We start from the raw sequence: 19009 nt of genomic DNA, 5'->3' as shown, positions 1-19009 counted from the left end.
GACAAGCTCCTTCCCACCTCTGAGCTTGGAGATGTGCAACTCTTTAAGTCTGAAGTATTCCCCAAACTCTTCTCAGAGTACCTTATTTCTTATAAGAAACATGAATTTTAATTTTTCAGAAAGACTATCCTTGGCCATTCTATTTTTGAAATGGCTTCTTTAAATTACTCTACCACTCCAGTATGTTTATCCTTTTATAATCCTACTTATCAGAATCCTGTAATTACCTTAATTACCTGCAGACTGCTTATTGTTTATATCCTCCAATAAGATTCAAGTTATCTTAGGGCAGAAATCAAAGATGGAAGATGTTTATATGTGGTCTGGGGGGAGGAGGACAGAAGTGACCAGCACCCAGCTCATCCTTAAGCATGAGACTAACAACAGAAGCTCAAAAACTATTTAAAGAGTGAATGAAAAAATACCAGCTCCCCATCTAATAGCTGTGCAACCTTATTTACTTATTTATTTTTGTTTTTTTTTTTTATTAAAGATTTTATTCATTTGATGGAGAGAGAGGAAGAGCAAAAACACAAGCAGGGGGAGTAGGAGAGGGAAAGCAGGCTTCCCACTGAGCAGGGAGCCCAATATGGGGCTCGATTTCAGGACCCTGGGATCATGACCTGAGCTGAAGGCAGATGCTTAACGACTGAGTCACCCAGGCACTCCGGTTGTGTAAACTTAACACTCATGTTTCTGATTCAAATTTCCTTACCTGTTAAACCAGGAAGGTATTAGCTATGTTATATTTATTTATTCATTCATTATATACGTACTTGTCAAGAATCTGTATATTCACGGCATTGTTCTAGGCATTGAATATTTAATGAGCAAAACAGACAAAATCTCTCTCCTCAGAGAACTTACATTCTACTGGGAAAAATAGATTAATAAACAAGTGAATACATGAGTATATAATATATCAAAACGTGGCAAGGGCTGTGGAAAATACAAAACATAATAAAAGGATAAGGAAAGCTGGGTATGGGGGGTAAGGAATTACAGTTTTTAAATAGGGTGTCAGAGAAGGTGAGAAGTGACATTTAACCAAAGACCAAATGGGTATTGCAGGTACAGGGTGTGAATGAGCATGAAGGTGAGTGTAGGCAAGGAGTAGCCACTCAATAGTCGTTAGTATTTTTGCTCAGTCTACCACCTGGGAAAGAACCAAAGGTACCACAGTACATGCTTCAGAAAAACAAACAAACAAACTTTCGTCATTTAGAAAGTTCATTTAAAAAATGAGGGCATTTTTTTTTTAAGATTTTACATTTTTTTTTAAGATTTATTTATTTATTTGACAGACAGAGATCACAAGTAGGCAGAGAGGCAGGCAGAGAGAGAGAGGGAGAAAGCAGGCTCCCTGCCGAGCAGAGAGCCCAATGCGGGACCATGACCTGAGCCGAAGGCAGAGGCTTTAACCCACTGAGCCACCCAGGCACCCCTAAAGATTTTACTTTTAAGTAATGTCTACACCCAACACAGGGCTCAAACTTATAACCCTGGGATCAAGAGTCACATGCTCCACTGACTGAGCCAGGCAGTTGCCCCAGATAGTATGGCGTGTTTGGAATCAAGAACGTATATATGTATATATATATATATACATAATCAAGGGTTAAAATCATTACCTATTTCTCATGCTCTTTAAGAATTCTGATTCTTGTAGGCCATCTCTAAAACTGGACTAGGTTATATGAAAGAATCTTCCAATTTCCTGGGAAGAAGTTGGTGAGTAGGACCCACTCTCAGCTTGATAAGGAAAAGGTACTTTATTCCTGCCCACTCTATAGGACGGAAAGGCTGCCCCGCCCCCGAGTTGGAATAGATTAATAGCAATACCTGTAATAAAAATGGCTACAGGGGCACCTGGATAGCTTGGTCGGTTAAGTAGCTGACTCTTGATTTTGGCTCAGGGCCTGATCTCAGGGTCCTGGGATCAAGTCCCATGTCAGGCTCTATGCTTATCGGGTGGTCTGCTTAAGGACTCTTTCTCTCCTTCTCCATCTGCTCCTCCTACTGCTCCTATGCTCTCTTTCTCTAAAATAAAAATAAATAAATAAATAAATAAATAAATAAAATAAAATAAATTTTTTAAAAAGGCTACGTATTTTGAACACATGTACCATTTATTTCTTACAACTCTGGGATGAGTACTGTTATTACCCCATTTTTCACAAGAATCTCAGAAATTTAAGTATAGAACCACTAAGTAGCTGATTAGACCTCCTTGCCACCAAACACTGTGCCAAATGCTTCTCCATTACTTCACTTTCCTAAGCACATATTAAGGATGAGAAGAAAAACATCATTGAAGTAACTTCTAGAAATGAATGGAGATTGTCTTGTCTTCTCCAGGACAGGGCAAAGAAATATCTTCATGTGAAGGGGAAATAAGGTGTCACTTACATAAAGTGGACATCCTAAAATATTCATAGAATATAAGTTTATCGATTATCCTAAGCAACATTTGCCACATTCTTGGAATACTTACTGATAGAAAGGTTAAGAAGAATTCCTTTGTAATAGCTCCATTCCCTTGGATCCTCTGCTGATTCATCAAGCAGCAAGCCATGAGACACTCTCCCTCTTCCAAATTAACTCAAATGTTTAAATGCTTATCCATGGTCTCCTTAGTTGAGAACTGTCATCTCTTGGCCTAAATAAACATCACTCTGAAGTCCTGAAGCTCTCTGGGAACACCAATCTTATCTCTCTGAAGGTATTTCACTTATGTCTATAAAGTTACTCTGGGATGAGACAAGGAATAATTATACAGAAGAGTCTGTTATTGACTCTTGGCTGTTTTTGGAGTTATTTTTCTCAGAAATCTGACAATTGGAAGACTGAAATTAATATTTGACTATACTCCTAGTGAGCTATAATAGCTGATTTTTTTCAGGAGTGTGATAAATGCTAGTTTGAAACTGAACTCAACAACTAATGGCAGTGGGGAGAGAAATTCTGATTAAGGCTACTGCACTGTAACTCCTCCAAATCCTAGGAATATCTTTAGAAATTAAAAAATATGCTGTATCTTAAAATAACAAATTATTCACATTCAAAGCTCAAGAGATAATACTAGGCTCAATAATAATAAAAAATAGTCAGTATTTTATCTTTATGACATATAAAAATGTCATTCATTCAGTGCAACCTAAAGGTAAAGCTTACATTTTTAGCGTTAATTTTTTCCAATGATTCTGACCTTAATAGGAATAGGTTTCTATCTATTAAAAAAAAAATTCACTATCCTGTTCTGTCCTTGTCTTGTACAGAAATTTTAATGATCTCATGATCCCATGTCACAGAAATAGATAAATACATCAGGCTTAAAATAACAAAGAGATAGAAAAGGGAAAATGAAAAGGGATAAGGGAAGAGAGTGAGAAAGAGAGAAAAAATATGCTAAAAAAATCTTCAAGAGAGAAGACAAAGGAGAAAAGGGGAAAACTGAAAAACGATAAGGGAAGAAAGAGTGAGAGAGAAGAAAGATACTAAAAAAATCTTCGAGAGAGAGAACAAAGAGAAAAAGAACATAAAGAAAGATCATCCAGTGAATGAAGAGACCTAGAAAAAGACTGAAAAGAAAAAAAAAGAAAAGCAGAGGAGAGGAAGAGGAGAGGGATGAGAGGGGTGGAGGGTAGCGAGGTCTGATCAGAAAAGTAACTCTGTCTGACTACACTGCTGAACTGTAGCAACTGTAAGCTCTCAGTAAGTGTTGCTGGTCTTGTTAGTGTTGTCATTGCTTATACCTTTTACATCCAACCTATTAAAAACGTAGTAATTTTTGCTTAGATTCTGTTTCGTATTGTTTCACTAAGCTTATTTATCAAGGGAAGCATAGGATAGTGGAATTAGATCTAGATTCAAAATATTGGCTCTACTTCTCACTGGCTGCATTAATCAGAGAAAATAGGGAAACTTCTCCAAGTCTTTGCCTTCTCTTCTTTCAAATGAAGTTAACCGTAAAATCGACCTTGCTTGGCTAGTGATAAAATATCAGTAAACGCTATGTATATGTAGCTGTCTTAATATGAATACTTTAGATTTAAAATCAATATCTCTGCCTAAGGAAAAAGACAGAAAGAAAGAATTCAGTACAATAACAGAGGTAATATCAGGGTATTAGGATAATTTTAAAAGTTTGGGGTAATAAATTTTTATTACTAGTATAATGGAAATGCATGCATTTATAAAATATTTAACTTAAATATTCAGTACTGCACATTATTTGTGATATCTGAAAAACAATTTCACAGACCATTGTTCTTTTCATGTTCCAACCAGAATTGATCTTTTTTAATCACTGCCCATCCCCACTGTCTGATGGAAACATTTTATTACATTCCAGGAAAGTAAAGCTCTCAACCTCGGCTTTCCAGTGCCAATATTTCTATTTGGGCACAAAACATCTACCATCCCGTTATGTGCATTTTCAAAAAGAAATAAAGTGGACTCTTGGCATTATAGAATTAACATTTATAGCTTACATTTCAGAAGGAACCCCAAAGTTCCAGGATATATAGTCAATTTGTCATTTCTGAGATATGGATTATTATTACAAGCACTTCAAGGCTGGGGTGCGGACTGAGTCACTGAGCTGGTGAGAGACTAGCAGAGGCACTAGAAGACACATCTCAACACATTTGCACTGTCCCTCTCTTCATTATCGTGTATTTACTTTATAGAGGAAATCATATGCTAAACAGGTATTCATGAATCTGAGGACTGACAAGTTCCCTGGAGGGATCGCTCACAAATGGTGGGAGCTTACCGTACATCAGAAGTTATGAATATTTGAAGTCTCTTGCCTCAAACAGGTCAAACCAACACATTACACCTCTTTAATGTACTCGTTAGGCACAGACTACTTACGGTAGGAAGAAATGCAAGTCTCATGAAAAAGGATGAAAAAGATGTACTTGCTGGTATGATATGTTCAGCGGCTCTCAGAATTGGGGGGTTAGAAGATAGTCGTTGTTCTAATATGCTATTGAACATTTTCTGGCATGAAAGATTTCATTTTTTTTCCCTAATAAAATATCTGAATACCTTGAGAGAGCAATGAAATAGTAAGTTCTCAGCATCCAGACTTCCTTTGGGATTAAAGTGGAAGTAAAATAAGAATTGCCTTTCATTAAATTTTCTTATTATGTCTTATGAAAATTAATTACCCCTCGAACAGATCAGATGTAAAACAGTTATACATTGTATGTTTCCTATTTCCCACACAGCATCTTTTCAAAAAATTAATTATAGCCAATAGTTTCAATTCAAAAGGGAATAATTAAAAGCAATGTGGGGGAGTAAAGAGATAATGATGTCATTTTAAAATTAATTGAAGCACTTAAAAATTAACTGGCCTTTCTTAGAGTTTAATTTTTGTTTAAATTTAATAGTTTATATACATAAGAGTATTCAATATTTACATTAAATTTGATTTTGAATATTATAGTCTGAGAAATCACTTAATATGTAATTTCTCTAAGTTTTTTTTTTTAACTTTCAATTTGTGTAAGACAAATTAAATATTTTAGATAAGGGATTTCTTTCAGCTGAGAACAATAAGCTTGCATAGAGCTGTCTGCTACATTTTGTGTATTTATGGGAACTTATTAAGGTCAGAGACAATGTCCTTTGGTGTCTCCAATTAAATTAGCCTACTACAAGTATAGAATCCTTCTGTTGATTTTTAGTTATAATGACAAAATTCTAGAAAATAATGATGCCACAGACACACATATTCCCAAACCATCAGAAATAATGACAAATAAGGGTCATGAGTCTAGTTCTTACCAAGACATAGACAGAAGGCTCAGTGTGCATTTACCTTTCTCGTCCCAGCCAAGAAGCCCTCAGGGATGAATGTATACCAGTCCCGAGTGGCTGTTTCCAACTGGTCTAAGTGAATTTAAGGATGCAACACCCGGTTCACTCATCTCTCCACTGTAGTCAATATGCCTGATTCTTTGTCCACTAAAGAACCTCCTTCCGTAAGCTGCAGTGATACATTTCTGCCTGTTTGAACCAGTCACTCCCAGAATGGGTGGGACAGAGTGACGGCAGGACCAGTATGGATTAATTTATTTAGAATGTTTATTTGCCATAAACCTGTCTGCTCTGAAGCAATTGCTTCTGAGTGGACTGAATTTACTGCAGTTTCTGGGGGGGAATCCCCCTTTTCTGGAAGAATGTGAAGTATCAGGTAGAGGTTGGGGGTTAATTTATATACGACCTACTCACCTACCAGATAACACTAGAATTAAAGACATAACCAGTAACGAGGTCTTGCTAACTTCATTTGCGACCACAGTAAATATCAGGGGATCCCCGGTTCTGCTTCCACCTTTGCTCCTATCCCCTGCTCTTTTCCAGAGTTTGCACAGATTCTGACCCATCAGTTTTTTGGTCTAACTGGGCCTAACTTTGTTCCTTACACTGCCTTTGACCACCGTGTTCCTAGATCACGAGCGTGAGGTGTATTCGTTTTGTTTATGCTGCAAAAACTATAAAAACAGTTTTCAATGACTTAGAAAAACTAGGTCACATGTCCCTCACGTTTATGTGGTGAATACTGGTGAGCACTGCTTTCCTCCTAGAGTCTAGAATCTAGGCTAAAGGAAAGACAAAAACAAAAACCTCTTACCTTGTACACCCTACTGTTCTTCTGGCTCCCATGTGAGGGCTCCCAAAGCTTTCTACAAGTGGCAGCAACAGGCCACATTAATTTCAATAGGCAGAACAAGCTACACGGCTAAGCTGATCTTCAGTGGGATGAAGACTTGTAATCCTCTCATGGGGGGCGGGGCGGTAGGGTGAGGGCAGTGAAGTAATTAACTACAGATGTGGCCCGGTTGCTCAACTCCTCTGACTCACCTCTGGCCCCCACCTCAGGCTTATGGTCCTCGGTAGGCAGAAATGGATACAGACCGTGTTATTGCTAATAGGAAGCCAGCACAGTTTAAGAGAAGGAAAACATTAAGGTACAGGCATCCCTGACCTCCACAGAAATATGCTTTGACTTGATCCATTTTTTCCCCCCAATTCAGTCAACCTTATATGTCAGATTTTTTACAGGAATCACAGGGTTTAATTTATAGCATGTCATTTCATCGAAGCTACACGTGAGGCTCATGGGCAGTTATGTCAGTTCTCATCTATCTGTTATGATCATGTCTTTTCTTCCTTCCCAAGCTTCTCGTCCCTGTGGAGACCATCCAAGCCCACAGCTCTGTTGGAAGTGATTTTCTGCTCTGGAAGAAATCCCGAGAGTCATATGTCAAGACCATAAAATAAAATAAAATAAAATTACAATGGGCCCATTTAACTTTGACTTCATCCTTTCAACTTTGAAATCTAGTAACAAAATGCTTACATATTTAGACATAGTTGTTTGTCTAAACCTGTATTTTCTTTTTCCATGAAGATTTTTATTTTTTATTTTTTATAAACATTTATTTTAATCCCCAGGGGTACAGGTCTGTGAATCACCAGGTTTACACACTTCAAACGTAGTGATCCAAAGGGGCATGTGCACCCGAATGTTTATAGCAGCAATGTCCACAATAGCCAAACTATCCATGAAGATTTTAAAGACACTATAATTATAATTGAGGAATGTGTGTCATTCACCTGAAACAGACAGTGTCATACTTCCTAAAATGCATTTCAGCTGTCCTGTTTGATCTGCTTCTAAACAAAATAGTACACTTCAGCAAGACCCTTTGTATTCTGGTGGTTTTTAAAATCCTAGGTTATATCAAGTAAAGGATTACAAAGCTTTTTCTCATTCATTATATGCCAAGATGATGACATAAGAGTGAAAGTCCATAGAAAGACCGATTATCTGTTCAGAATGAAAAGAGATGGATATATGGAAAAATGATCATGCTAATACCTAAAGTTAATGTTGATGATGGTTGTGTAACTCTGTGAATAAGCCAAAAGCCACTGGATTATAGACTTTAAATGAGTTTATTATGAGCATTATGAATTATATCTCAATAAAGCTGTTCAAATACACTTATGTATATGCTTATTTTCAATAATGTTGCTTCAAACTCACATTATTTGTATTTATTATAGGTAGATATCATATCATAAATCTCTCTTACAGCAATTGTCACCTCTTCCTGCATTTTATTTTAAAGATAAACATTGAAACTTCAATGTCTTCCCATCCCCCTCTCCTTCTCCTTCTCCTTGATCTTTTTTTCAAGACAGTCTTATTGCCACAATGTAACTTCCTTAAGCACCACAGAGCCAATCCGTCTCTTTGGCCCTGACTGTAGTTACTCTTCTGCCCTCTTCTCGCTGCTGCCTATCAGGATTCCCACTCTGTTCTTCTTCCCACGCTGCCACGCTGGTATTGGTAAACTTCCTGGGGGAGCAATGATGGGAAAATGGAGGGAAGAAAGTGCTGAGGAGGAAATCCCAATTCCACGGCCACTGCCCTGCCTTCCTTCTCTGAATTCTACCTTCTCCTATAACTCCTCATCTCCCAGCTCCACAGGTGATTTCCAGCTTTTTAGCTCATCTTCAACGGCCATGATGGCTCCTATCATCAAGAGTGTAGTTCTATTTAGTATTCAAATTCATGAAAATGAAGTCAGAATACCTCAAAGCTATTCCTAGTGCCCCTGATCTGATCTGCAGGGGGAAATTTTCCATAGTCTCCTGTCCCCCCCGGTTCCCTGGGCTTGGAGAGCAGCTTAGAAGGGTCTCCATTTCAATTCCGATCACCTACACTGTAACTGTTTCCTATTAAACAACAGAGTACTTCATGGCAGAAGCAGTGTCATCTGTATTCATGTGTTACCCATTGTGCCTAGAAAAGTGTCTAACCTAAAGAAAGTGTTTCAGATGTTTGTTGAATAAAATTCCAACTGCCACACCCCTGGTTTCAAAATCCCATTTTGAGTTATACCCTGGTTTCTTTAATCCCTCACCTAGCCCTTTTGCCAGACAATCTGATACCATTTTTCTTTCAACCATTTGTCCCAGTGATGCCTCCAAGCTTAGTCCATACCTCCTGACCAATTATCTTAGATACAGATTCTGCACACAACAATAATAAATAAAAATAGCACGATAAATTTGCACAACACTCTTTTTTTACTGTTGTTAATTTTATACAAATCGACTCCACTTGTCCCCATTGCAATCTTTTTTGGTAGTAGGGAAAGATCAGGAAACTGAGACAGTAAGAGAAACATGACTTGCCAGGGGTTTCTGCAGCATTTTCCTGCAGAAGAGAAATCTAAATAGTGATATGCAGGTCACAAGTCAAGTACTCTTTACATAGAACAGTTTTGCCCAATTCCTCTCCCCTATTCTGAACATAAAACAGAAAACATATTTGGGGGATTTCGGGAGGAGCAATCCCTCAGCATCCATGCCAGAATTTCCCACCTAGATTTCCATGACCTCCAGTAAATTTGACCAAAACTTTTCGTCAAAAATACCTTGCAGCCCCTACATTTTCAAAGTTCTTCTTGTTTAAAACACACTTAGCAAAAACACTTCTGCTTGATTGTTTAATAACTTTCATTTCAAAATGCATAAACTTGGGCTTCATCTGAAATAAATTTTGTGTAGCAAATTGCAAACACCTAAGGCACCTCTTTTCATGCAGGGCATCATGCAGTGAGTGAGTCCCTAGAGCAGCCCTGTATCTGGCATGTGGAAACCCTCACAACCAGGCTGCAGCTCTGCGCGTGTGTTCCGTGCAAACCCAGATTACCACCACCTGTGTTAGCTACCATGCAATCGTTCCAAGTTATCATTACAATTCAAACCAGGATCTAAATTGCATGAAGAAGCCTTTCTAATCCATAGAGTTAACCCGAGACATTGAAAATTGATCCAATGGCATCACATTGTCTTTACATTTAAGCCCACACAGATGTATAATTAGATGCATGGTGCATAATTAACAGAGGAAGCTGAGACTTCCACAATGCTCAAAGTTGACTCATTTTTCTGTGCAGATAGATGACATCGATTTGCCAAGCTCCAGTTTCTCTAGCCTCTGGGCCTTTACACTTAACACTAGTTCCCCAGCTTTGTCATACTCTTTCCCTCCTCACCCTCTATCCAACTGCAATCCTGTCTTCCTTTTTTAGGTGGGAACTAACTCCTACCTATTCCTCAGCTCTCAGACCACTGTTCTGCCCAGAAATTTCCCTGACTTGTTACACCTCTGGGTTAGGCCAGCCTCTTATTTGTGCCCAGACTACTCTTTGTTTTAGTATCCATTCACAATGTTTTGTAATTTGCTGACCTGTTTTTCTAATATTCCACTAGGTCTGAAGGGTGAAGCCTTGTCTATTTGGTCTGTGCTAATACCCACCACCTAGCCCCTTGTTAGGTACATGGGAAGGGTTCAGGAAATGCTTACCAAACGAAGGAGTGCCTGTAAGGCCCATTTTGGTTCTATGGTTTCCTTTTCAAACTGCTCCTTCCTTAAAGGGCTATCGATACTTGATGAAATAGAAATATATTTTACATATAGTTTCTTCTCAGAATTATGATGCACGTTACACGAACCACTCCTTCAGCAATTTCAAAACAGTGGTAACCCAGGTAGAAAAAGATAGTATCAGCAATTTAAAAACTGCAGTCCAATGGTAATCATCTCAAAATTCTGTTCTGATGATAATAAATGTACTACTACATTTATATTCACTATATTCAAGTGAGGAGACATAGCCAAATAGAGAGTGAGAAATGTATATTCTGGGCTGGTACAGGATTGTGCATCCATGATAGGGCTGATTTCATTCCAGCACATACGTGGCTTTACATGGTAACCCCTGCCACCTCCCCAGCCTGCTTTCTGCAGCTGGACTGGACCAGATGAATGATGCCAGCCCGTGAATTGTGGGGAAAAAGTGGACAGGCATATTGACTCTAGAACTGGTGTGGTTAATTGCTGGCTTGAGAACTTTCAGCTTTATCTTTGCCCAGTCATCTCAACTCATGACATTCCAGAGGATGGAATGCTCTGGAGACCAGAGCACACTGCTGGTCTCTGTGGCTGGAAGACACTGAGTATGAATTAGAAATAAACAGACATCGTAGGGCTCATTGTTACTGTGCTGTAACCTAGCTCACACTAACTAAATTCCTATTTATGCTCTTGTTTGAATGAGGCAACCAAAGTGTGTCTGGTTGTGGGCAGAGAAGAACTTCAAGCAAACAGGAAATTCTCACCAATTTTGTATATATGTCAGAGACTATTGTGTCTTTGAGGATAGTCACTAGGTATGCTTCTCTCTGAAAGCACTTATTGCAGTAAATGACATGTTTTTGTTTATTTACTTCTTAGGTTCCCTTCCCTCCCACCTCCTGGTCCCAGCTAAACTATGAGTACCCTGAGACAGGCAGGGCAGCAGTTACTGTGAATGCCTCTCAGAGGAGATCCATTAAGGGTGTCCAAAAAAAAACAAACCTTCCCAAGCCCCAGGGTTAGTGCTTATCTCCTGAGTTGTATCAATATAGATGAAGCAAATAAAAAAAGGCTTATCCAATGCTCACTTTGTGTATTCATTTTCATTGTTTTTATAACAAATTCCCCCAAACTTCATGGCTTAAACAATAGTTATTTTAATCTTATAGTTCTGAATGTCAGAAATTTAAAAGGGATCTCATTGGGCTAAAATCAAGGATGATAAGGCTGCATTCCTTTCTGGAGGCTCTAGGACAAAATCCATTCCTTTGCTTCTATTTCAGCTTTTATAGGCCCACATTCCTTGGATCATGGCCCCTTCCTCCACTTTCAAAGCCGGCCATGTTGGGTCAAGTCTTTTCTCACAAAACTATCTCTCTGGCTCTGTCTTTTCTGCCCAATTCTTCTACTTGTATGGGCCATTTTGATTCCCTTGGACTGGACAAGGGAATCCAGGATAATCTCTGTATTTTAAAGTTAGCCACTGATTAACAGCCTTATACCTATCTGCAACATTAATTCCTCTCTTATGTAACCTAACATATTCAGATTCCAGGGATTAGGACATAGGCACCTTTGGCCGGGGGCGGGGGGCATTATTCTGTTTACCATTTTGAGCTTAACCCATAAACTCAATGGAGGGTTTTGATAGCTTCTCAGCTTCATATGTAAGGTAACATGGTAGCTATTATTTACTATAATCACATTTGATATAGTCCATAAACATCATGTATGAGATTAGGTTATTCTAATTCTCATTTATAGGATGAGAAACCTACTGAAAGACATCCAAACCATTTCTAGGTTTTGAGGACCCTAGAACAGCAAACCATGAAAATTTATAGTACTCCTAGTTATTTACATTGAATTAGTTAATGCTTTTAATAAGAAATGTGTACATGTACACATAATCACAGTTGTGTGGGTGTATGTGTGTGTGTGTGTGTGTGTGTATGTGTATATATATATATATATCCAAAGTTTATAAACTTGAAGAAAGACAGTAATGTTCCTTCTTTATTAGGTCCTCTAATACTAGCAGAAAGTCTAACTAATTTGTCATAAATCATAAGATCCATCTTTCCAAAGCAGATTTCCAGTTGCTGTCAGGAAACTGACAACAGATTGGTACAAGTACCAACATAGCACCATTCCCCCAGTGCACAAAGAGGTAAATGGTGCGTGCTGGAACAATTTAATTTTAACTTTTCTTGATTGGACAGGAGAGAAGAGCGTTGGAAAAGAATTTACAATGTCTAAATGCTAAGATTAATTGTTCATTATAGACCACAAACTGTAGGATTAAGGTGGTATGGATGTATATATTAATACGTATATTTTATAAGGGTGGGTTAACCTTGCAACCTCCTTGACAGTCAATATCCGGAAACTCTTAATAATTCGGAGGAGAAAACCTTGAGTTTACATTTTCCTTCAAAGTATGCATTTAACAAGTACTAATGAATACCAAAATGGTACCAAAATACATTTTTAAAAGGCAAGAAAATTCATAGTTCAGTTAAGATTAGGAGAGGTTAATTATACATATAAGTTCAGTCCCATAGCTATTGAGCTTTTGTCCTGGGGAAGGCGCTATGCCCATAATTAAATTATTTGTACCATCATGATTTATCTTGTTGAAAAAAAATTCAAGATGACAAGTTAGATATTAAGACCCAAAGATGTTGCTAATTAAAGGTGGCTTTGCAGAATAAGATGCTTTTTCCTGCCTCCAGATGGAGAAGAAGAGATCATTTCCATATATCATAATTCTACCAGTTTGTTGTCCAATTTTTAAGAATAGCCTCATGAGGATACAGCCTAACAAGTAAAATTTCTGTAAGCCTACAAAACAATAGTAATGGTCCTCATTTATCTAGCACTGTCTTCTTGAGTAAGCACATGAATAATTACATGCGTGGTGACCAGGGCTACAATTATTGCTTCCATTACTCAGAGGAGGAAGCTAGGTCTATCAGAGGCCAAGGGCCATTGAGCAGGTGAGTGGCAGATCTGGAGCCATATGGCTTGCAGCTCTCAGTCCTGTGCTCATTTTAGAAAACTATCTTTTCTTCAAGAGGGCAACTTGCTTACAAATCATGTTCAAATAAATTTGCATTATTGTGGTTTCCACACCTTTGTGCACTGGATGATGCAGAAGAGATTCCTTTGGGGTATGAAAGGTTGAGCTGGAGGCCTGTGAAAACTGGAAAATCCAGGTGTCCCTTATTCATGCACAATTGTGCCTTATTTGCACCCATACAAACTTGAATGCCTTTCATGACCCATTACTCATCAAATCTTAAAATGAATTAAAATTTCATGTAATGGTATATTATCAAGAAATGAAACTGGTTGTCAGATACTTAAGTAAAAATATTCAGGAGCTATGGATTAGAAGGCAACACAGTTTGGTGATCAAGAACACATGCTCCAGAGACATCTGGGATCTAAATCAAGGTTTTGCTACCTTTCACCTGCATAAATTAAGCCACAATTCCTTTCTTGAAAAATTGAAAAAAACAAACAAACAAACAAACAAAAAACTATGATAGTCTCATGGGATACTTATGAGGATCAAGTCAATTGTTCTCAACTAGGAGAGATTCCTCCCATCTAAGGAGCATGTGGCAATGATGGGAGATGTTTTGGGCATCATAGCTTGGAAGGAATTACTGGTATCTAGTCGGAGGAGGCCAGAAATACTGCTAAAAACCCCACAATACCCTATAGGATAGCACATCACAATAAAGAATTATCCGACCCAAAAGGTTAATAGTGACAAGACTAAGAAACTCACATTTAAACTTATATTCCACAAAGTGCTCAAAATTGTTATTGGTTATTTATATTGTTAAACAGCTTTGTACTAAGTATCATGCTATGAATCAGGGACCCCAAATAGGTTAAGTTATGCCTTTGGGCTTGATGGAGCCATTGAATGAAACTTTTAAGTATAAATAATCACTATGCAATAGCGTACACTCACAGCAGCATCATATGCAAAGCACTAAATGGGGGAGTATATATTCGTTCTGTTTGTGGGAATTGGGGAAGGCTCCACAGAGAACAAAGTATTTCCTGTGCGCCTTTATATATGACAGAAATTTGGCTATTAGAAAATGGATAGAAGGTTTGTTGGTGTGAAGGATATGTGTCCATGTAGGGGAAAGATATTGGGGCATTAAAAATATGACAGAAATAAAAGGTATAGCATTTGCAAAGGCTAAAAAAAAAAAGAGTGTCATAGGAATATAATAGATTGTAGATATGATTCTGGTGCTATATAAAGAGAGGCAGGAATCAGTGAACAATTAGGAGACCATGGAGAGAATCCAGATACAAGCTTAATCCCACATAAGGAGTAGAAGTAGCTCCCATAGCGCTGGGAGCAGGGGATAAAGGGAGAGGAAGAATTTTAAGTTCAGAAGTAGAATCAGCAGAATCCCACTACTTTTCCAATGTTAGGAAAGACCACAGCTGCATTAAACACCGAGCTATAGTACCGTGTTCTTGACGGCCAACTTGTCGACACAATTAGACAAATATGAGATAGTGTAACAGCATATGAAGAAGTAAAACTGGTATTTTGAGAGAAATTGTGCTTGTGTTAATGTCTTCCCGCTGACGTTATTCATAGATGAGCTTAGAGACTGAAAATAAAACACCATTGATTGATAAAAAGAATTTCATAAGAGTTGCAAAATAATTTTCTGACCTTTGATAGAAATGAGTAGGTAGTATTCATTTGCCACAGTTTTTATACATGTAGGTAAGAATAAAGTTCTTTGACCGAAAATTCTTACATTAGAATTTAGGCTTTTATTTTTTGTATATCAAAGGACACTTCAGGGTTTGGGAAAATCCCGTTGACAATTTCCTTAAGTAAAAACAAGAATAAATGTCGATATATTCATCCCAGAACTTTAATACTGTCAAGTACCAAAAAGAACTCTGTTGCCAAGACTTGCAAATTCGACCTTATGTTTGTTGGCACAAAGAATTAACAAAGCCACATATTTGAGCCAGTAATAAAAAATTCCTTCTTAAGCTTAAAAAAAAAAAAAAACCAAAAACACAACTCTATTAAAGTGCAAAAAATTTAATTATTTCCAAATGAATACAGCACCAAAATTAGGGTATATCAAAGTAAGGCTCTGTTTCAAAGTGTAACTACCAATGGAACTGTGCATGATATTAAAACATAAATCCTCCTATGCTCCTGACCAGGCCCTGAGACTGATTGTATAATCTCGAATTTCCTTCTTAGATTGATAAACAGTTGCTCTTAACTGGGTGCTCTTCCTTACCACTGCATGTTTTCCAAGATGGTTTAAAAAATTGCCTGATTTCCCTGATGCAGCCTATTTGAAATCTTCCAAGGAAGTGAATAGGAAGCAGAAAATTGCAAATAGCAGCAGAGCAAAGGGAGAGTGGAAAGAGCTCAGTACAGGATTTAGAATGCAGGCAAATGGACTTTTAAAAACAGCTATCCTTAATAGCGGTGGAACCTGGCTGTAATGAAAAGAAGTGGCAGCAGAGTAATGCATCCTTAACCAGAAACCATCTGTTTATGTACATTGTGCTTTTATCATCAATATATCTGGGTCTTCGTCTTTATAAAATGCAGATATCCCACATTTAACCTTAAGCTGCATGAATGTTTAATGATCAGGCAGGTTATATAATACACATAAATTAATTGCATGCTATTTATTTTCATGTATTTTAGCTAGTTAAATCTCTCCTCTCACTGCTGCAAAGCTAATGATTTATATATATGCCACTGAAAATGTAACAAGATAGGTACCCCAGACACATACATTCAAGCAATTCCTTTAACTTTTTATGCTTTCATGGGAGGAAAACATTCCAAGGTTTATTTTACCCTAGATGCCTGTAGCTGTGTCAGGCACTATCTGTCCTGGATGCAATTTATTGGATCTCCAGGTCCCAGTTTGGTTAAAACAAGGCTAGTATGCTTTCAGACTTTAGGGATCAACTCTTTGGTTCCTTCCTCCTATCTCTGACTCTTTTTGCCTAGGGCAATACTCTGGCTTTCTAGCTGAACTGTACAGGAGGGCTCCAGGCAGAGGCAGAGTTAAAGCATTCTCTGTTGGACTTTGATCAGGATGGAAACAATTTAACTCAGAGATAGCAATTCATTAGAAAGCAAGAGTTGTAAAGCAGCCTAGCAATATTCTTGCTACATTTGGGGGATGGGAACAAGCCATATTATAATAATTTCAGGGGATAGGATATGTAAGAGGAATAGGAAGAGTACTCAACAATAACAGTCCTGTGCCCTTGGAGGGTGCAGAATTTTTTTATAATAAGAAAATATATTTTTTTAAAGATTTTATTTTTATTTGCAAGACAGAGAGCAAGAGCTGGGAGGAGGGACAGAGGAGAAGCAGACCCCCCGCTGAGCAAGGAGCCTGATGCCGGACTCGATCCCAGAACCCTGGGATCATGACCTGAGCCGAAGGCAGAGGCTTACCTGACTGAGTCACCCAGGTGCCCCAAGAAAAAACATGCTTATCTCCATGGTGATTTTGTGCTTTGCTTCTACTAGTTTCTTGTCCTTGATCTTTCCATAATTTACACTGAGCATCTTCTACGTGGCAGGAGCAATATTTCTCACTGAAAATAAAATGCTAATTTAATTCAACAATAGTCCTTTCCATTATGAAGCTAGCAGTCCAGTAAGGGAAGCTAATATTAACCAATAACTTCATAAACGAATATGTTACAAACAGAGACGGGGGGGTGGCTATGTATGTTGAGAAACCACATATCAGAGAGGGCTTCCCTAGATTGCCCCTAACGAAGTGATATTTGATCCGATGACTGAAGGATGAGGAGGAATTAACTAGAGCACCAGGCGGGAGCACAGAATTCTGAAGAGATGGATTAACTTCTGCAAATGTCCTGAGACCCACACAAGAGGAAGCATAAAGAACTGAAAGTAAATCACTGTGACTAGAGCCCTGGGAAAGGCTGGAGGCAGGCAGTGCTAAATTTTAGGTCACGTAAAAGATTTTGGTCATTAACTGTGCAACCTATGGGGAATTATGGAAGCTTTTTAAGGAGGGGAATAAAATAATCAGATTGACATCTTAAATAAAATGCCTGAAGACAAAGAACTTTGGAGGGTACTGCAATAATCCGGGAGGAGATGATATTAGCATGGATAAGCTGATGAGGGTAGAAATAGAGAGAAGATGAAGATGGATTTAAGAAATTTAGAGGAGATGATTTGATAATAGGTTTGGCAATGGGAGGTGAGGGGTAGTGGATCCAGGATAATTTCTAAATTTCAGGTTTGTGCCTCTGTATGGATCTTGGTAAGCCCTCTCTGATATCTCCTGTCAGAGAGAAAAGGATCATCTTTCTTTTGGTTTGTTTATTTGGGTGGGAACAGAATTCATTGGAGGTGATTCTGAGTTCTACTTTCAATATGTTGATCTTGAGATACTTTTGAATAATCTAAGTAGATCTGTCTAGAATTTGATTTTCTATTTGGGTTTGGAAAAGATTAGTGTGAGCCCAAGGTTAAAAATCTGTGAATTACTGTCATAGAGATGGAAATTGAAGCTGTTGGCATAGATACAATTTCCTAGAGAATTATACAAAAAAACAAAGGAGCTTAGAACTGAATTTTCAGAAAACCCAGCATTCACCTGGTAGGTTATAACAACAAAAACAATCACGACCACTACTTTTTGAGCTCTTATTATGTGCTACTTAAGTCCTTGCTTTATGTTAACTTATTTAATGTTAACGAAGCCTTATAAGGTAAATGTTATTTCCCTACTTTAGAGATGAGGAAACTAGAGTACAGGAGGAACAAGGGCCAGCCAAAGGTCACAAACATAGCAGTTAAATAGCAGAAACAGAACTCAAATCCTGGCAGTCTGATTTGAGAACCCATGCTTCTAACTGCTACAGTCCACCAGGCTATTTAGGAAAATTGACAAAAGAGCTAGGTTTGCACATAAGAATTTAAACCTGCATTGTATCTGTGCTCAAGATATGTACCCTCCAATGCCATAGTTACTATGTGGTGACTTTTGAGCCCTTGGAATATGGTCAGTTCAAACTGTGATGGGCTGTAAATGTAGAATATATATCAAATTCTGAAAACTTAATACCAAAAGAATGTAAAATACCCCATTAATATTTCTTACATGATTACTTGTTGAAACAACAAGTAATATTTTGGATTATACATAGTAACGAAATTTAAGGTCACCTATGTTTTGCTTTCTTAATGTTTCAAATTAATTTAGTTTAATTTTAAACTAAGAAATTTATACTTCCTCTGAAGTTTACATTCTGCTTCAATTGGAAAGCACCATTACAGATATTTCTCCTGTTTGCTGTCTGGATTCTCAGCTCTAGATAGACACTACCAAATAGTTAGTATGCTCTCTTTGACGCACTCATTCCATTCAGACCAGAGCTCCAAGCCTGTTTGCCAGGCTCTCAGGCCCTGCCCTCTGCGGTGTTTCCATGGTAACCTGCCTTAGGAAGAGAAGATGCTTTTTAAGCTGA

General features: G+C 38.0%; 1 long non-coding RNA gene across 1 annotated transcript in view; it reads right to left on the bottom strand.

The window, feature by feature from the left end:
• The window catches only part of LOC132025103 (uncharacterized), a 470785-nt gene that overhangs the window by 154675 nt on the left and 297101 nt on the right, over positions 1–19009 (bottom strand). The gene's annotated exons all lie outside the window — the stretch shown is intronic.

Source organism: Mustela nigripes, chromosome 9, assembly GCF_022355385.1.
Source record: "Mustela nigripes isolate SB6536 chromosome 9, MUSNIG.SB6536, whole genome shotgun sequence".
NCBI lineage: Eukaryota > Metazoa > Chordata > Mammalia > Carnivora > Mustelidae > Mustela > Mustela nigripes.
This window is presented reverse-complemented; position numbering and strand designations above follow the sequence as displayed.